The 15,638-nt window shown below is 43.6% G+C and overlaps 1 long non-coding RNA gene across 1 annotated transcript; it reads right to left on the reverse strand.

Moving 5' to 3' along the window:
* Nucleotides 1-10,398: 10,398 nt before the first annotated feature.
* LOC126933470 (uncharacterized) lies at nucleotides 10,399-14,239 on the reverse strand. Its single transcript, XR_007718611.1, has 3 exons — nucleotides 12,856-14,239; nucleotides 12,313-12,412; nucleotides 10,399-11,794 (listed from the first exon to the last, which is right to left on the reverse strand). It is a non-coding gene; the product is annotated as an uncharacterized LOC126933470 (long non-coding RNA).
* Nucleotides 14,240-15,638: the final 1,399 nt, after the last annotated feature.

Below are 15,638 nucleotides of genomic sequence, written 5' to 3' on the forward strand. Positions count from 1 at the left end.
GACTGGCCACATCCGCATTAATGTCATGGTTATTGGTGGCACTGAGTAAGGGTCCTCCTAAAGAAATCAGTATCAAATGTACTGAATTGTGCAAGTCGCATTTACTTCTTGCTATACAAATACTATTTATAATATAAATGCAATATAAGATCAATTACTAAAATGTGCCAAGTAGTTAAAATATATCTTAATCTTAGTAAAGTTAAAGCAATTTAAAGATACAGGCTTTACCATAAAAATGTCCCTTTTAAAGGAGGAATCTCTTCTCCAACTCAAATGGTCCCACGGGGGAAACCAGTAATCACCCACTGCCATCTGCCAACACCCCACTCAAACCAGATAGTGTTCAGACCTCAATGTGATGGTGCTAGAGCTGACCATTATTATTCTTAGTATGACAATTTTCTAATGTCTATTTTTTAATGTGAAGTAATGATTACATAGAAAATAAAAGCAATATCCAGGCTCACCTTGGAAATAGTGCAGGCTCAGTTCCAGGTCATCCAAATAAAGAGATATTGCAATAAAGTAAGTCACCCAAATATTTTGGTTTCCCAATGCATACAAAAGTGATATTTACACTATAATGTGGTCGATTAAGTACACAATAGTATTATGTCTGAAAAAAGTATAAACATTAATTTTAAAATGTGTTGCTAAAAATGCTAACAATGCCTTCAGTGAGTCATTATCTTTTTGCTGGTGGAGGTCTCCTCCATGTTGATGGCTGATGAATGATCCGGGTGGTTGGGGTGGTGGTGGCAATTTCTGAAAATAAGACAAGAATAAAGTCTGTTACATAGATCGACTCTTTTTCCATAGACCATTTCCCTGTAGCATGTGATGCTGGTTGATATCATTTTACCCAGAGTAGAACTTATTTCAAAATTGGAGTCCATCTTCTCAAAACCCTGCCACTGCTTTATCAACTAAGGTTATAAAATACTCTAAACCCTTGGTGATCATTTCAACAATGTTCACAGCATCTTCACCAGAAGTAGATTCTACCCCAAGAAACCAGTTTCTTTGCACATGCATTAGAAGCAACTGATCACCTGTTAAAGTTTAAAGTTTTATCATGAGATTGAAGCAATTCAGTTCCATCTTCAGGCTCCACTTCTAATTCTAGTTCTCTTGCTATTTTCACAACATCTGGTTACTTCTTCCATTGAAGTCTTGAACGCCTCAAAATCACCCATGAAATTTAGAACCAACTTCTTCCAAAGTCCTGTTTATGTTGATATTTTGACTTCCTCCCATGAATCATAAATGTTCTGAATGGCATCTAGAATGGTGAATTCTTTCCAGAAGGTTTTCAATTTACTTTGCCCAGCTCCATCAGAGGAATCACTATCTATGGTAGATATAGCCTAGCAAAATATATTTCTTAAATGATAGGACTGGAAAGTCAAAATTGCTCCTTGATCCATGGACTGGAGAGTGGATGATGTCTTAGTAGGCATGAGAACAACACCCGTCTTCTTGTACATCCCCATTGGAGCTCATGAGGGACCAGGTGTCAATGAGCATTAATATTTTGGAAGGAACCTTTCTGTCTCAGCAGTAGAGCTCAACAGCAGGCTGAAAATACTCACTAAACCATGCTGTCAGCAGAAGTGTTTTCATCAGGCTTTGTCATTTTATTTATAGAGCACAGGCAGAGCAGACTTAGCATCATGCTTACAGGCCCTGGGATTTGGATAGTGGCAAATCATCACAGGCTTCAACTTAAAGTCACCAACTCCATTAGCCCCTAACAAGAGAGGCAGTCTTTCTTTTAAGCTTTCAAGCCAGCCATTGACTTCTCCTCTCTAGCTATGAAAGTCCTAGATGGCATCTTCCTCCAGTAGAAGACTGTTTTGTCCACATGAAAAATCTGTTGTTTAGCGTTACTGCCTTCATCAGTGATTTCAGCTGGATCCTCTGGAGAACTTGCTGCAGCTTCTCCATCAGCACTTGCTCCTTCACTTTGTACTTCTATGTTATAAAGATGGCTTCTTTCCTTAAACCTCGTGAATAAACCTCTGCTAGTTTCACACTTTCCTTATGCAGCTTCCTCACCTCTCTCAGCCTTCATAGAAATGAAAAGAATTAGAGGCCTTGCTCTGGATGAGGCGTTGGCTGAAGGGAGTGTTGTGGCTGGTTTGATCTTCTGTCCAGGCCACTCAAACTTTCCCCATAGCAGTAACCCGGCTGTTTTGCTTTCTTGCCGCTCATGTGTTCACTGGAGTAGCATTCTCAATCTCTTTCAGGAACTTTTCCTTGCACTCACAACTTAGCTAACTGGTGCAGGAAGCTCAGCTCTGAACCTATCTTGGCTTTTGACCTGCCTTCCTCACTAAGCTTAATCATTTCTAGATATGATTTAAAGTGACAAACATGAGACTCTTCCTTCCACTGAAACACTTAGACTTCATTGCAGGGTTATCAATTGGCCTAATCATAGGCTGGGTGTGGTGGCTCATTCCTATAATCCCAGCACTTTGGGAGGCATAGGCGGGTGGATCGCTTGACGTCAGGAGTTCGAAACGAGCCTGGCCAACATAGTGAAATCCCGTCTCTATTAAAAATACAAAAATTAACTGGGTGGGGTGGCACATGCCTGTAATCCCAGCTACTCGGGAGGCTGAGGCAGGAGAATTGCTTGAACCTGGGAGTTGGAGGTTGCGGTAAGCCAAGATTGTGCCACTGTACTCCATCCTGGATGACAGAGCAAGACTCAGTCAAGAAAAAAAGAAAAATGACCTAATCTTAATATTGCTGTGTCTGTGGGAATAAGGAGGCCTGAAGAGAGGAGAGAGAGAAAAGGAAATGGTTGTTCATTGGACCAGTCAGAACACACACATTTATCAGTTAAATTCACCATCTTATATGAGTATAGTTCATGGTGCCCCAAAACAGTTACAATAGTAACATCAAAGATCACTGATCATAGATCACTATAAAACACATAATAAAAATGAAAACGTTTGAAGTATTGCAAGAATTCCCAAACTGTGACACAGAGACATGAAGTGAGCACGTGTGGTGGACAAATGGCACTGATGGACTCACTGGATGCAGGGTGGCCACAAGCCCTTGATTTGTTAAAAGGAGACTGTCTGTGAAGCACAATAAGGCAACACATGGGAAACGGTGAACATCTGTCATACATCAGCATAGCAAGGAATGTTAATGCCTAACAAGGGCATGTCATGTCCCACTCGGGAGCCCAGCGTCAATGTGCAGATAGCAGGAACCAGGAGATCCTCAGGCCACTGCCCATCTTCTGAAAGCCTTTGAAAATGATCCAAGGGCATAACAGCTGCCATATGATAGTGGTAAATCGTTCATAGATGGGGGAAAAAGGTAGATATAAAATGAATCTTTTCTGAGCACCTAAGAGGATATGGGTGGTGACAACGCACATGGTGACGGAGGTTTTATTTATTTATTTATTTATGTCTTTTATGATGTTGACTTTTTTTATTACACTTTAAGTTCTAGGGTACATGTGCACAACATGCAGGTTTGTTACATAGGTATACATGTGCCATGTTGGTTTCCTGCACCCATCAGCTCATTATTTACATTAGGTATTTCTCCTAGTGCTATCCCTCCCCCAGCCTCCCCACCCCACCGACAGGCCCCAGTGTGTGATGTTCTCCTCCCTGTGTCCATGTGTTCTCATTGTTCATCTCCCACTTATGAGTGAGAACATGTGGTGAGTGAGAACATGTGGTGTGTGGTTTTCTGTCCCTGTGATAGTTTGCTGAGAATGATGGTTTCCAGCTTCATCCATGTTCCTGCAAAGGACATGAACTCATCCTTTTTTATGGCTGCATAGTATTCCATGGTGTATATGTGCCACATTTTCTTTCTGTAGTCTATTATTGATGGACATTTGGGTTGGTTTCAAGTCTTTGCTATTGTGAATAGTGCCATAATAAACATACATGTGCATATGTCTTTATAGTAGCATGATTTATAATCCTCTGGGTATATACCCAGTAATGGGATTGCTGGGTCAAATAGTATTTCTAGTTCTAGATCCTTAAGGAATTGCCACACTGTCTTCCATAATGGTTGAACTAATTTACACCACCAACAGTGTAAAAGCATTCCTATCTCTCCACATCTTCTCCAGCATCTGTTGTTTCCTTTTTAATGATCACCATTCTAACCGGCGTGAGATGATATTTCATTGTGGTTTTGATTTGTATGTCTCTAATGACCAGCGATGATGAACATTTTTTCATATGTCTGTTGGTTGCATAAATGTCTTCTTTTGAGAAGTGTCTGTTCATATCCTTCTCCCATTTTTTGATGGGGTTGTTTTGTCCTTGTAAATTTGTTTAAGTTATTTGTAGATTCTGGATATTAGCCCTTTATCAGAGGGATAGATTGCAAAAATTTTCTCCCATTCTGTAGGTTGCCTGTTCACTCTGCTGATAGTTTCTTTGCTGTGCAGAAGCTTTTTAGTTTAATTAGATTGCATTTGTCTATTTTGACTTTTGTTGCCATTGCTTTTGGTATTTTAGTCATGAAGTCTTTGCCCATTCCTATGAACTGAATGGTATTGCCTAGGTTTTCTTCTAAGGTTTTTATGGTTTTAGGTCTTACATTTAAGTCTTTAATCCATCTTGAGTTAATTTTTGTATAAGGTGTAAGGAAGGGGTCCAGCCTCTGCCCTCTACATATGGCTAGCCAGTTTTGCCAGCACCATTTATTAAATAGGGAATCCTTTTCCCGTTGCTTGTTTTTGTCAGGTTTGTCAAAGATCAGATGGTTGTAGATGTGTGGTGTTATTTCTGAGGCCTCTGTTCTGTTCCATTGGTCTATATATCCGTTTTGGTACCAGTACCATGCTGTTTTGGTTACTGTAACCTTATAGTATAGTTTGAAGTCAGGTAATATGATACCTCCAGCTTTGTTCTTTTTGCTTAGGATTCTCTTGCCTATGCGGGCTCCTTTTTGGTTCCATGTGAAATTTAAAGTAGTTTTTTCCAATTCTTTGAAGAAAGTCAATGGTAGCTTGATGGGGATAGCATTGAATCTATAAATTACTTTGGGCAGTATGGCCATTTTCATGACATTGATTCGTTCTAACATAACATGAGCATGGAACATTCTTCCATTTGTTTGTGTCCTCTTTTATTTTGTTGAAGAGTGGTTTGTAGTTCTCCTTGAAGAAAACCTTCACATCCCTTGTAAGTTGGATTCCTAGGTATTTTATTCTCTTTGAAGCAATTGCAAATGGGAGTTCACTCATGATTCGGCTCTCTGTTTGTCTGTTATTGGTGTATAGGAATGCTTGTGATTTTTGCACATTGATTTTGTATCCTGAGACTTTGCTGAAGTTGCTAGCAGCTTAAGGAGATTTTAAGCTGAGAAGATGGGGTTTTCTAAATATACAATCATGTCAGTGACGGAGGTTTTAAACCTGTGAGCTGAGGGAGGGAGTGCACCACTGAAAGCCAGGCCTGTTGAGGGCGTCGGCACAGCAGAAATATTGCTGATGCTGCCTCAAAACTATAAAGAAAGAAGGCGAATTTCCATTTGAATATATATAGAGAGAAATACATGAAATACATCTGATGCATTGTATTGATTTTTGACCATTCAGCAGCAGAGCCTGGGAGTCACTACTGATGGGGGCCCCAGATTCTGTGAAAGCAGAGATGACAACTAAATGGGACCCAAATTCCTGAGTCGGAACGAGGGTGGCACATGCACTGTGACACTCTGAATGAAGTTGTAATCAGTACTTCACCATGACAGGTTCTAAGACAACAAAAACCCAAAATGTTACCACATAAACACAGTCCCTGAAACATGGGATTCTGAAAGGAAAACCAGGAGTGTATTTGGTCAAAGTCAACTAAATTATGAACAGCATGAAAAAAATAACACAGCCAGCTGCTTAGTTTATAGAGACAATTATATTTACTAATTGATTCAATCCTTTAAAAAGACCTACACACTAAAAAGAAAGGGAAAGCAGCCCCACTTTGCTCATGAGGAGATTAAAAGCCCAGAGCCACAGGGACTGGCTGTGGCCACAGTGAGTGTCGGAGTAGGATTCAAAATCAGCTGCCCTGCCTGGTCTCCTCTGACTCAAAGCCTTTCCTTAACTCTTACACACGACTGATGGGAGTGTAAACTGGTACAGCCACTTAAAAGCTAAAACTGAGAACAGAGCCTCTATATGGTCCAACAAACCTCCTACTGAATGTTAATCAAAGGGGAGGGAAATCTCGATATGGAAGGGATGTCTGCACCCCCCAATTATTGCAGCACTATTCACAACAGCCACAATGCAGATTCAATCCAAGTTGACAGCAACAGCAGGTGAATACAGAGGAAATGTGGCAAAATACACACTGGAATACTACTCAGCCTTAAAAAGAAGAAAATCATGTCATTTGCAACAACATGGGTGAACCTGGAGGACATCGTGCTAAGTGAAATAAGCCAGACATAGAAAGAAAAACACCGCATGGCCTCACTTACATGTGGAAGCTAAAGAAGAGCTCACAGACGTGGTGAATAGCACAGTGGTTACAGGAGACAGTGAGGGAGTGGGGTGCTGGCGGGGGGAGCTTGGTTAACACGAACAAACCTACAATTACAAAGGAAGAAGTTCTCGTCTCCTCAGAGGGTAATTGACTCTGTTTTCAAGCAGCAGAAGAGAGGATTTTGAATGCTCTCAACACAAAGAAACGAGAACTGAGGTGATGGATATGCTAATTAGACTGATTTGATGGTTACACATGGTACACATGCACCAATATATCACACTGTACCCCATAAATATGTACAATTATTACATGTCAATTTAAAAAATCCATGGGAGCAAAAAGTAGAGTTGCTTTTGCCAGAGTTTTGGGGAAGAGAGAAATGATGAGCTAGTGTTTAACAGGTCCAGAGATTCTGGTCAGGATGATGAAAAGTTCTGGAATTGAACAGTGATGATGATGGTTGTACAAAATTGTGAATTTACCTGATGCCACGGGGCTGCACTCTTAAAATGGTTAAAATGGTAAGTTTTATGTTACATATGTTTTATCACAATTAAAAATTAAATAGTACATGCATTCATTCTGAGAGAAAACAAAAGTCTCCTTCTTCAGTTTGAAGGTGTCAACTCCCAGCCCATAAGGACAAAGAGAAAACCTCAGAGTCGTGTTTAAACATGTCTGATTTATACTGAGGACAAATTGAAGAAAGTAATTTATATTGTGAAGAGTAAACTTATGGAACTCGTTGCCGAAAGAGGAGGTACAGACATAGAAATATCCAAAGACATCTACGAGAAATTGTTCATTTATTGACAGCAGCCTAACAGAACATGGTGTACGATCAGGTTTTGAGTCACCCTGAGGTTCACATCACAGCACATAAGCAGCTTTTTGTCCCACTGCCACTGTGCCCCAGTGTGTTTCTGAGGACAGGAATGAGGAACTGGATGTATCTGCAGGTCCTCGCCATAGCACAAACGCTGCACCTTGCACACACCTGGGTCCCTGCTGTGTCCAGCCCCAACCTGTGCACAGTGAGGACAGCATACCTGGTGATCAGGACAGGGTCAACCCTGAGATCCCCAGTGCCTAACTGTGCACAGCGAGAAGAGTACACCTGGTTGTAAACACAAGGTCACCCCTGAGATGCCCAGTGCTTTTACATGGTGAGGGCAGCACACCTGGTTGTCAGCACATGGCCACCTCTGAAATGCCCAGTACTTGCACATTGTGAGGGAATCACACCGGCTGTCAGCACAGCGTCACCTCTGAGATGCCCTCCCTTTCACATGTGTAGCAACAAAAAATGTCTGGCTTAACAAGTGCCATTCTCAGCTCCCAGACAAAGCAGAACAGGGTGTTGTGCTCATATTTAAAGCTTTATTTTGTATTGTGTCTGTTTTTATAAATTGTCTGTTTCTTTTTTCACGTAGGTAAAAGTTACATCTTCAATAAGCCAAGTAATAGGAACTTACTTTGCTCACCACAGTGCCTGCTCTGCCTAAAACTATGCTCAGGATGTGGCTGGCACGTGGTCAGTTTTTGCTGAATGGAGGGAAGAATTAACTTTTGGAGGCTGCACATGGTCCCAAGCTCAAGGCTATGTTTTCAACAGTACTTTTAAATGCTCTTACAGAAATGTTCATACTGGGAATGCCAATGTCAGGATGAAACAGGTGATTTCTATAAAAGATGATTCTCATAGGAAGCCAACACTTTCTCTACTCTCCATCCTCATCTCCATGCCCCAGTTCTGAGCCTCCTCCTTTTTTCGCCTGCATCAACTACAAATTTGGCTGCATCCATGCTGAGGTTTCGATTCAAATACCATGTCCTCAGAGATGATTCTACAACCACCTTATCAGATGCAGGTCCCCTCTACCCTCACCATCTTATCTCTATCTCAGCATTTGTCTCTCTCCTTCTTCCCTCTTTCTTCCATGCTCTTTTTATAACTTCCTACTGTTTCATATAGTTATCTGTTTGCTGGTGTTTACCTTCTGCAGCAGGAAACCATGCAGGAGGGACTGTCATACCTGTGGCACCTGGTGCAGTGCTGGACGTGGGGGACACTTCTCATCTCTCTGCTTAGCAACAGCATCTGACTGAAGGAGGGAAGGTCAGAAAGCCCCTGGCTTGCCTGTCTGCCCACTGGGGAGGGTGGGCAGAGGCAGGCAGGACTGGTCTGTCTACCCACGGCCCCAAACTCTTTTCGTCCATCATCCATAGCCACCTCCATAAAACACAGATCTGATCATGTTTGTCCCCTGCTCAAGGCTTGTCAATCATTTCCCACCGCCTGCAGGACGAAGTTCAGAGTACTGCAAGTGGCACTGAGAACGGCCTCTTCTCCCCTTGTCTCTCCTACACTCGGCTCCAGAAGGGCCCCTCACACATTCCAAGCATGCTGGGACCCGGCACCTTGGCTACTTTACATGTGCCTTCCCTGCCCCCTTCATCCATAAACCAGCCTCAAGGGAGTGGCCCCCACTCTACACTCAGCCCAGTCTCCAGGAGCACACAACACATGGGACACACTGCACCAAACAATGCCGGTTTCTTGTGGACAGAATTTCTCCCTCTGTCCCCTGAGCACCTGAGGACCCAAGCAATGGCCATGGGACGTGTGAGTGAATCAAAGCTTTTTAGCACGAATTCTCCCTTCCTTCCTGGAGGTGCAGACTGTTTCTGTTGGATGTCCATTTCCAAGCATGTCCAACCTGTGGCCCGCGGGTCACATGCAGCCCAGGACAGCTTTGAATGCACCCAACAGGAATTTGTAAACTTTCTTAAAACATGGTATTTCTTTGGTGATTTTTAAAAAATCTTATCAGCTATTGTTAGTGTTTGTGTGTTTTACATGTGGCCCAAGACAATTTTTCTTCTTCCAGTGTGGCCCAGAGAAGCCAAAAGGTTGGGCATCTCTGCCTCCGGTTTCTCCTGGGACCAGCAACTGGCCTGCGTTATACTGGTGCTGCCTATCTGCTGTGGTCTCAGTGTCTGTGTCTCCCCAAAGTGCTTGTGCTAAAACCTAATCCCAAGACTGATGGTGTCAGGAGGTGGGGCCTTTGGGAGGTAATGGGGTCCTGAGGGTGGAGCCTGATTAACGGGATTAGTGTCCTTAAAAAAGGGAACCCAGAGAGCTCCCTTGCACCTTCCACCAAGTGAGGACTCGGTGAGAAAGCTCCATCTATGAAGAAAGCAGGCCCTACATGAGGACTCGGTGAGAAAGCGCCATCTATGAGGAGAATGGGCTCCACGTGAGGACTCGGTGAGAAAGCGCCATCTATGAGGAGAATGGGCCCCACGTGAAGACTCGGTGAGAAAGCGCCGTCTGTGAGGAAGGCGGGCCTCACGTGAGGACTCGGTGAGAAAGCGCCATCTATGAGGAGAATGGGCTCCACGTGAGGACTCGGTGAGAAAGCGCCATCTATGAGGAGAATGGGCCCCACGTGAAGACTCGGTGAGAAAGCGCCGTCTGTGAGGAAGGCGGGCCTCACGTGAGGACTCGGTGAGAAAGTGCCATCTATGAGGAGAATGGGCTCCACATGAGGACTCGGTGAGAAAGCGCCATCTATGAGGAGAATGGGCCCCACGTGAGGACTCGGTGAGAAAGCGCCATCTGTGAGGAGAATGGGCCCCACGTGAGGACTCGGTGAGAAAGCGCCATCTATGAGGAGAATGGGCCCCACGTGAGGACTCGGTGAGAAAGCGCCATCTGTGAGGAGAATGGGCCCCACGTAAGGACTCAGGGAGAAAGCGCCATCTATGAGGAGAATGGGCTCCACGTGAGGACTCGGTGGGAAAGCGCCATCTATGAGGAGAATGGGCTCCACGTGAGGACTCGGTGAGAAAGCGCCATCTATGAGGAGAATGGGCCCCACGTAAGGACTCAGGGAGAAAGCGCCATCTATGAGGAGAATGGGCCCCACGTGAGGACTCGGTGAGAAAGCGCCATCTATGAGGAGGGCGGGCCCCACGTGAGGACTCGGTGGGAAAGCGCCATCTATGAGGAAAATGGGCCCCACGTAAGGACTCGGGGAGAAAGCGCCATCTATGAGGAGAATGGGCCCCACGTGAGGACTCGGTGAGAAAGCGCCATCGATGAAGAAAGCAGGCCCCACGTGAGGACTCGGTGAGAAAGCGCCATCTGTGAGGAGAATGGGCCCCACGTGAGGACTCGGTGAGAAAGCGCCATCTATGAGGAGAATGGGCCCCACGTGAGGACTCGGTGAGAAAGCGCCATTGGTGAGGAGGGCGGGCCCTCACCAAACACCCAGTCTGCCTTGATATTGGACTTCCAGCCTCCGGAACTGAGGAATATGTTCCTGTTGTTTATAAGCTACCAGTGTATGATATATTGTTCTAGGGGCACACATGGACTAAGACAGTGTCTCAAGCACTCTGCCTAATGGACTGCATTACAATAGTGGCAAAAATATCAGAGAAAGCAGTCTTGAAATGTCCCCATGGTTTTAGGGAAGGGTCAGGTGAGCAAAACATACACTGTTCTTAACTAGGGCTATGAATTCCTAGCCCTAGCATATCCCAGCCAGCCACACTTACATACCATCCTAACAGCACAGGTACCATGCCTCAGGCAGCAGCAGGGGCCCTCACGCACAGGTCTGAATCCGACTGCACTGGACTGAGCCCTCACCCACTGTTCTGAGTGCTGGTCACATGGAAACTTACTAATTCAGGATATTTCAGTCCACTTCTAACTATAGATTTTCTATGCAGCTGTGAACAAGTCACCAAATTCTGATGCCCCAGACATTCTCCAGGATTGGATAATGCTCTCTTTCATGCCATATTGTAAGGGATAAAATATAGGAAAAAAATAGACCATTATGACAGCAGACACTCTGAAAGGCAGTAATAGCAATAATTGATCAGTTACAAGACATTTAAACTACACTAAAAAGTTAACATACTTTACCTTATGTAATGTTTATAAAACCTCTGAGGTTGTACATACTCCTGTCACTTTAGACATGAAGAAACTGGGCTCAAAGAAGTTGTCTTGCCCAAGTTCACACATATGTGAGCAAGAATCAGAACCTGAGCCCATTTCTGTGACTTTGAAGCCCACATCCTTTGCACTCTGCTGTGCTGTGTTCTTGAAAGAAAGTGGAGTTCAGGGGAGGTGACTCTCCATCTGTTCCTCCCACCCCCTTCCTACAGCCCGTCTTCCCAGCAGATCCAAGAGGTTCTGGTGCCTCCTCCTTGGGAGTTTGCAGATGCAGTTCCTTCTATCCAGGAGGCACCCCCATCACCATGGTTAGCTTATCCTAGAAACAAACAAAAACATACTTTGGTAGGTGGTTCCTTTATGACACTTTGGATGTCTCTGTGATGAACCTAGATCATTGTGTGTGTCACTTCTGATCAGGATATTTGCTTTCCTGCAGAAAACAGATGGAATGTAGATATATCGTTGTTGTTACTCAGCATCTATGAATATAGTTTGTTGAAATATTGTCATGGATGAGTTTGACTGTTGATGTAGCCTTTATACCAAATAAAAGGGTTTTTAAAAATATGTTGATGATGGGTGTGTTCTTTCAAATTTATTCTTACTGCTTCCATCAAAGATGTCAGATTGGTGCCTCCAAATGGCAAGTAAGCATCACAGTGTTTTTAGATTTTATAACTAAAATTCAGTTTGAAGGAACAAGGTAAAGTCCATACTACCTTTAAGCCTTTCCCCATGAAAAGTCCTCTTTATCTTGGCCATGGAACAATAAATTTTTTAAAAAAGCAAATCAGCCATGCTATCTTAACCCAACCCTTTAAATAAAACTTTCACCTGATTTCTGCATAGCAGCGTGCATTTGTAAATGCAAAAGCGGTGTCGAAGAATGGGACGGCGGTAGATGACCATGTTTTTGGAATGATCTTCTTCCTCCCTAGAAGGAGAGAAGCGTTACATAGAATGCTGTACTTCATTGATCTAGAATAAGCAGCAGATATCATGCATACATTTTCACTTATAAGAGTCTATATTTATTACATTTATACTAGGAAAATTAATCCTGTTAGAAAGCTTGTCTTCCTAAATGCTTTAAACACTGTTTAGTACGTGCCTAGCATACTAATAGCATTTTGATAGCTTGAAAAAAAAACAGAATTGGTAAATATTAAAGAGTAAGCAATATTTGCTTATAGTACATGATGCTATCCTTTATGAAAGGTGATTATTTTATTCTACAATACGAACTTCATTAGATTGTTAAATGATTGACATAATGATTGAAAAATATAACAATTCATTTTAAAGCATGTGGTTAATACATACGTATTTTAGAAGTCTTTGAAGGCAGCTAATATTCATCTAAAATTAAATACATACCCTCTGGATGAAGAAAAAAATGACTGCAGTCAAAACATCAGAACTTTTTGGGAGGCTGAGGCAGGCGGATCATGAGGTCAGGAGATTGAGACCATCCTGGCTAACACGGTGAGACCTCGTCTCAACTAAAAATACAAAAATATTAGCCCGGCGTGGTGGCGGGCACCTGTAGTCCCAGCTACTCCCGAGGCTGAGGCAGGAGAATGTTGTGAACCCGGGAGGCGGAGCTTGCAGTGAGCCAAGATGGCGCCACTGCACTCCAGCCTGGGAGACAGCGAGACTCAGTCGCAAACAAAACAAAACAAAACAAAACATCAGAACTTTAACCTGTTTATGAATTGAAAAAAATAACTCACCCATCTCATGACCTATACGTAGTACTCTTAGAGTAGATTAAATACAGGTTTGTTTTTTTTTTCTCTGCTCGGTTTTCTTCCTATGATCCAACACAGTTTTCTCAAAAAGATAACCAACTAAATCAAATCTAGAAAAAAATTTTTTTCCAGTAATCCTAGAATATAGTTTGTTGCTAATTTTGCCTCTTTTCTTTTTGGCTTCCTGGACCCTTGACAGTAGAATGTTGTTCACGTTCTAAAGGAAGGAATTAAATGATTTTATATAAATATATCACCTCTTCTTGTCTGCAAATAGATGGTGAAACCCATAGTGATGATCTCAAGTGAATTATCTTCAGCTTTTTGTAGGGAACACGGCATCTTGTTTTAAGACTTGTTTTGGTAATAATCTTAGTATTATGTAATTTTAGAGTTTGGAGACCAACTAGCCCAATCACCTCATTTTACACAAAAAGTAGAGGAGAGACTAAGCGATTTGTTAAATACAGCTTCATATGTTCATCTGCACTGGGGTGCTTTACTTTGCACTAACCGGCATAGCCAATGGATTTAGCAGATCAGACTGTACTGACACAACACAGTTGATTCTTGAACAACACGGGTTTGAAGGGGTCCACTTACAGATTTTTTTTTCAAACGTGGGTCGAAAACACAGCAGCTGGAGGATGCGAAACGCACGCAGAGGGAGGGCAACTTTCCGTATTTGCGTGTTCCACAGGCCCCATTGTGGGACGTGAATGTGCCTGGATTTCGGTATCTGCTGGAACCAGTCTCACGCTATACCAAGGGATGACTGCACATGTATTTCTGGTGACTGGAGAACTCCAAGGGGTTCATCTTGACAATACCATTAACTTAAAAGTTCAATAAAGATGAACAAATCAGTGGTACACTCTAAGTTTGTTAAAATCTGTAAAATTTGTTTCTGTAATATAAAATGAGCAGCACCTAGATAATTTTAGCACGGAACTTTGTAAAAACAAATGAACACATAAATTGCCTGACTCTTAATTGTAAGATCTCCTTAATCCAAAGACCAACCAAGCATCAGCTCTGCTGCTGTTGATTATCCACCAAACCTCTGCTGAGCTGGGCAAAAGTCTTGGCCCACACTTGGATGGTAGAAAGGGCTCATTCAAGGAATCCATTTGTCCCAATAAAAACTGCAAAAGAAAAGAGATAATATTAATTACTAGCAAGGCTTCCTCGGTAGGTAGAATTTGTGTGTGTGTTGGGGGGGGGGGAATAGATCCTACTGGTATTTTATAGAAGAAATTTAGCTTTTGATTGTATAAAATACTATTCTAATAGAGTCTACGTACGTAAATTTAAAATAATAAGTGAAAATGTGTTTTCTTCTTTTTACCATACAAAGATTTTTTGAAAAACTGTCTTACACCAAGCTATTTTACAACAGTAAAATCTTCTCATGGTTCTATTTTTCTGGGAACTGCGGTGTCCACCAGCTGCGAGGTGGGCCCTGCGAGCAGGACAGGGAGCAGGGCCGGGAAGGGCCGGTTCCATCGCCAGGCGTCGCTCTCGCCAGAGGAACTCAAGTGTCTAAAGGGAAAGGGAGAAAGGAAAAATGCCTCCTTTCAAGTGCCTAAGGTCTGTTTGACATAAAATTTTACTTTTTTTCTGAGTGTATTTTAGCAGAAATGTTCACATTTCAGTCATGTTGCTTGCAAAAAGAAAAAGAAGAAAAGCCTCGCTGTGAAATCAAACCATCTGTTTTTAAAGAGAGCGGAGAGAACGCACATCCCAAGGGCGTGGGGCGGGGTCCTGAACAGGCACATTTCACATCTTCCCTCTCCACGCTGCCTCCGATTGCCCAGTTCTGCCGGACACTTTCTCCTCCTAAGGAAACAGACCCGGTGCAGGAAGAGAGAAAGGACGCGGACTCGGGCGTAGACGGGGCCTCGCGGAGAGCTCAGGGGACCGGGGCGCGCAGCCTCCAGCCCGCACCGCCCGCGCGCACGTGCGCCTGGGCCAGCATCTTCCCGCCGCGGTCCTGCGACTGCCGCGATTCTGGTGCAGGCCTTTAATTCTCGCCCACTCCGCCTCTCTGATTGTACTCAGAACACCTTTCCCAACCAGATCGCGGACTTGGAAGACGTCCAGCTCTTGCCCAGAAAGCACCAATTGAATGGGAAAGTGCGCAACTGATGGATAATACATTTTACAAGAATAAAACAAAAGAGGCAAATTGCTGAACTTTCACAGATGTGCCGGGCTTCAGCCAAAGAGCCAAACTTTCTTAAAGACGAGCCCGGGAGGCAAGTGCCCTCCTGCGGGCTTTCCCTGCCGGGGCGCGAGGTACCCGCCGGCCGAGGGTCCAGCGCAGAGGATCGCGCAGGCGGCGCGGGCCCTGCGGGGGAGGGACCTTCACTAGTCCTGTCGCGGGGGGTCTGGGGAGGCGGTGCAAGC

Source organism: Macaca thibetana, chromosome 13 (assembly GCF_024542745.1).
Source record: "Macaca thibetana thibetana isolate TM-01 chromosome 13, ASM2454274v1, whole genome shotgun sequence".
Lineage (NCBI taxonomy): Eukaryota > Metazoa > Chordata > Mammalia > Primates > Cercopithecidae > Macaca > Macaca thibetana.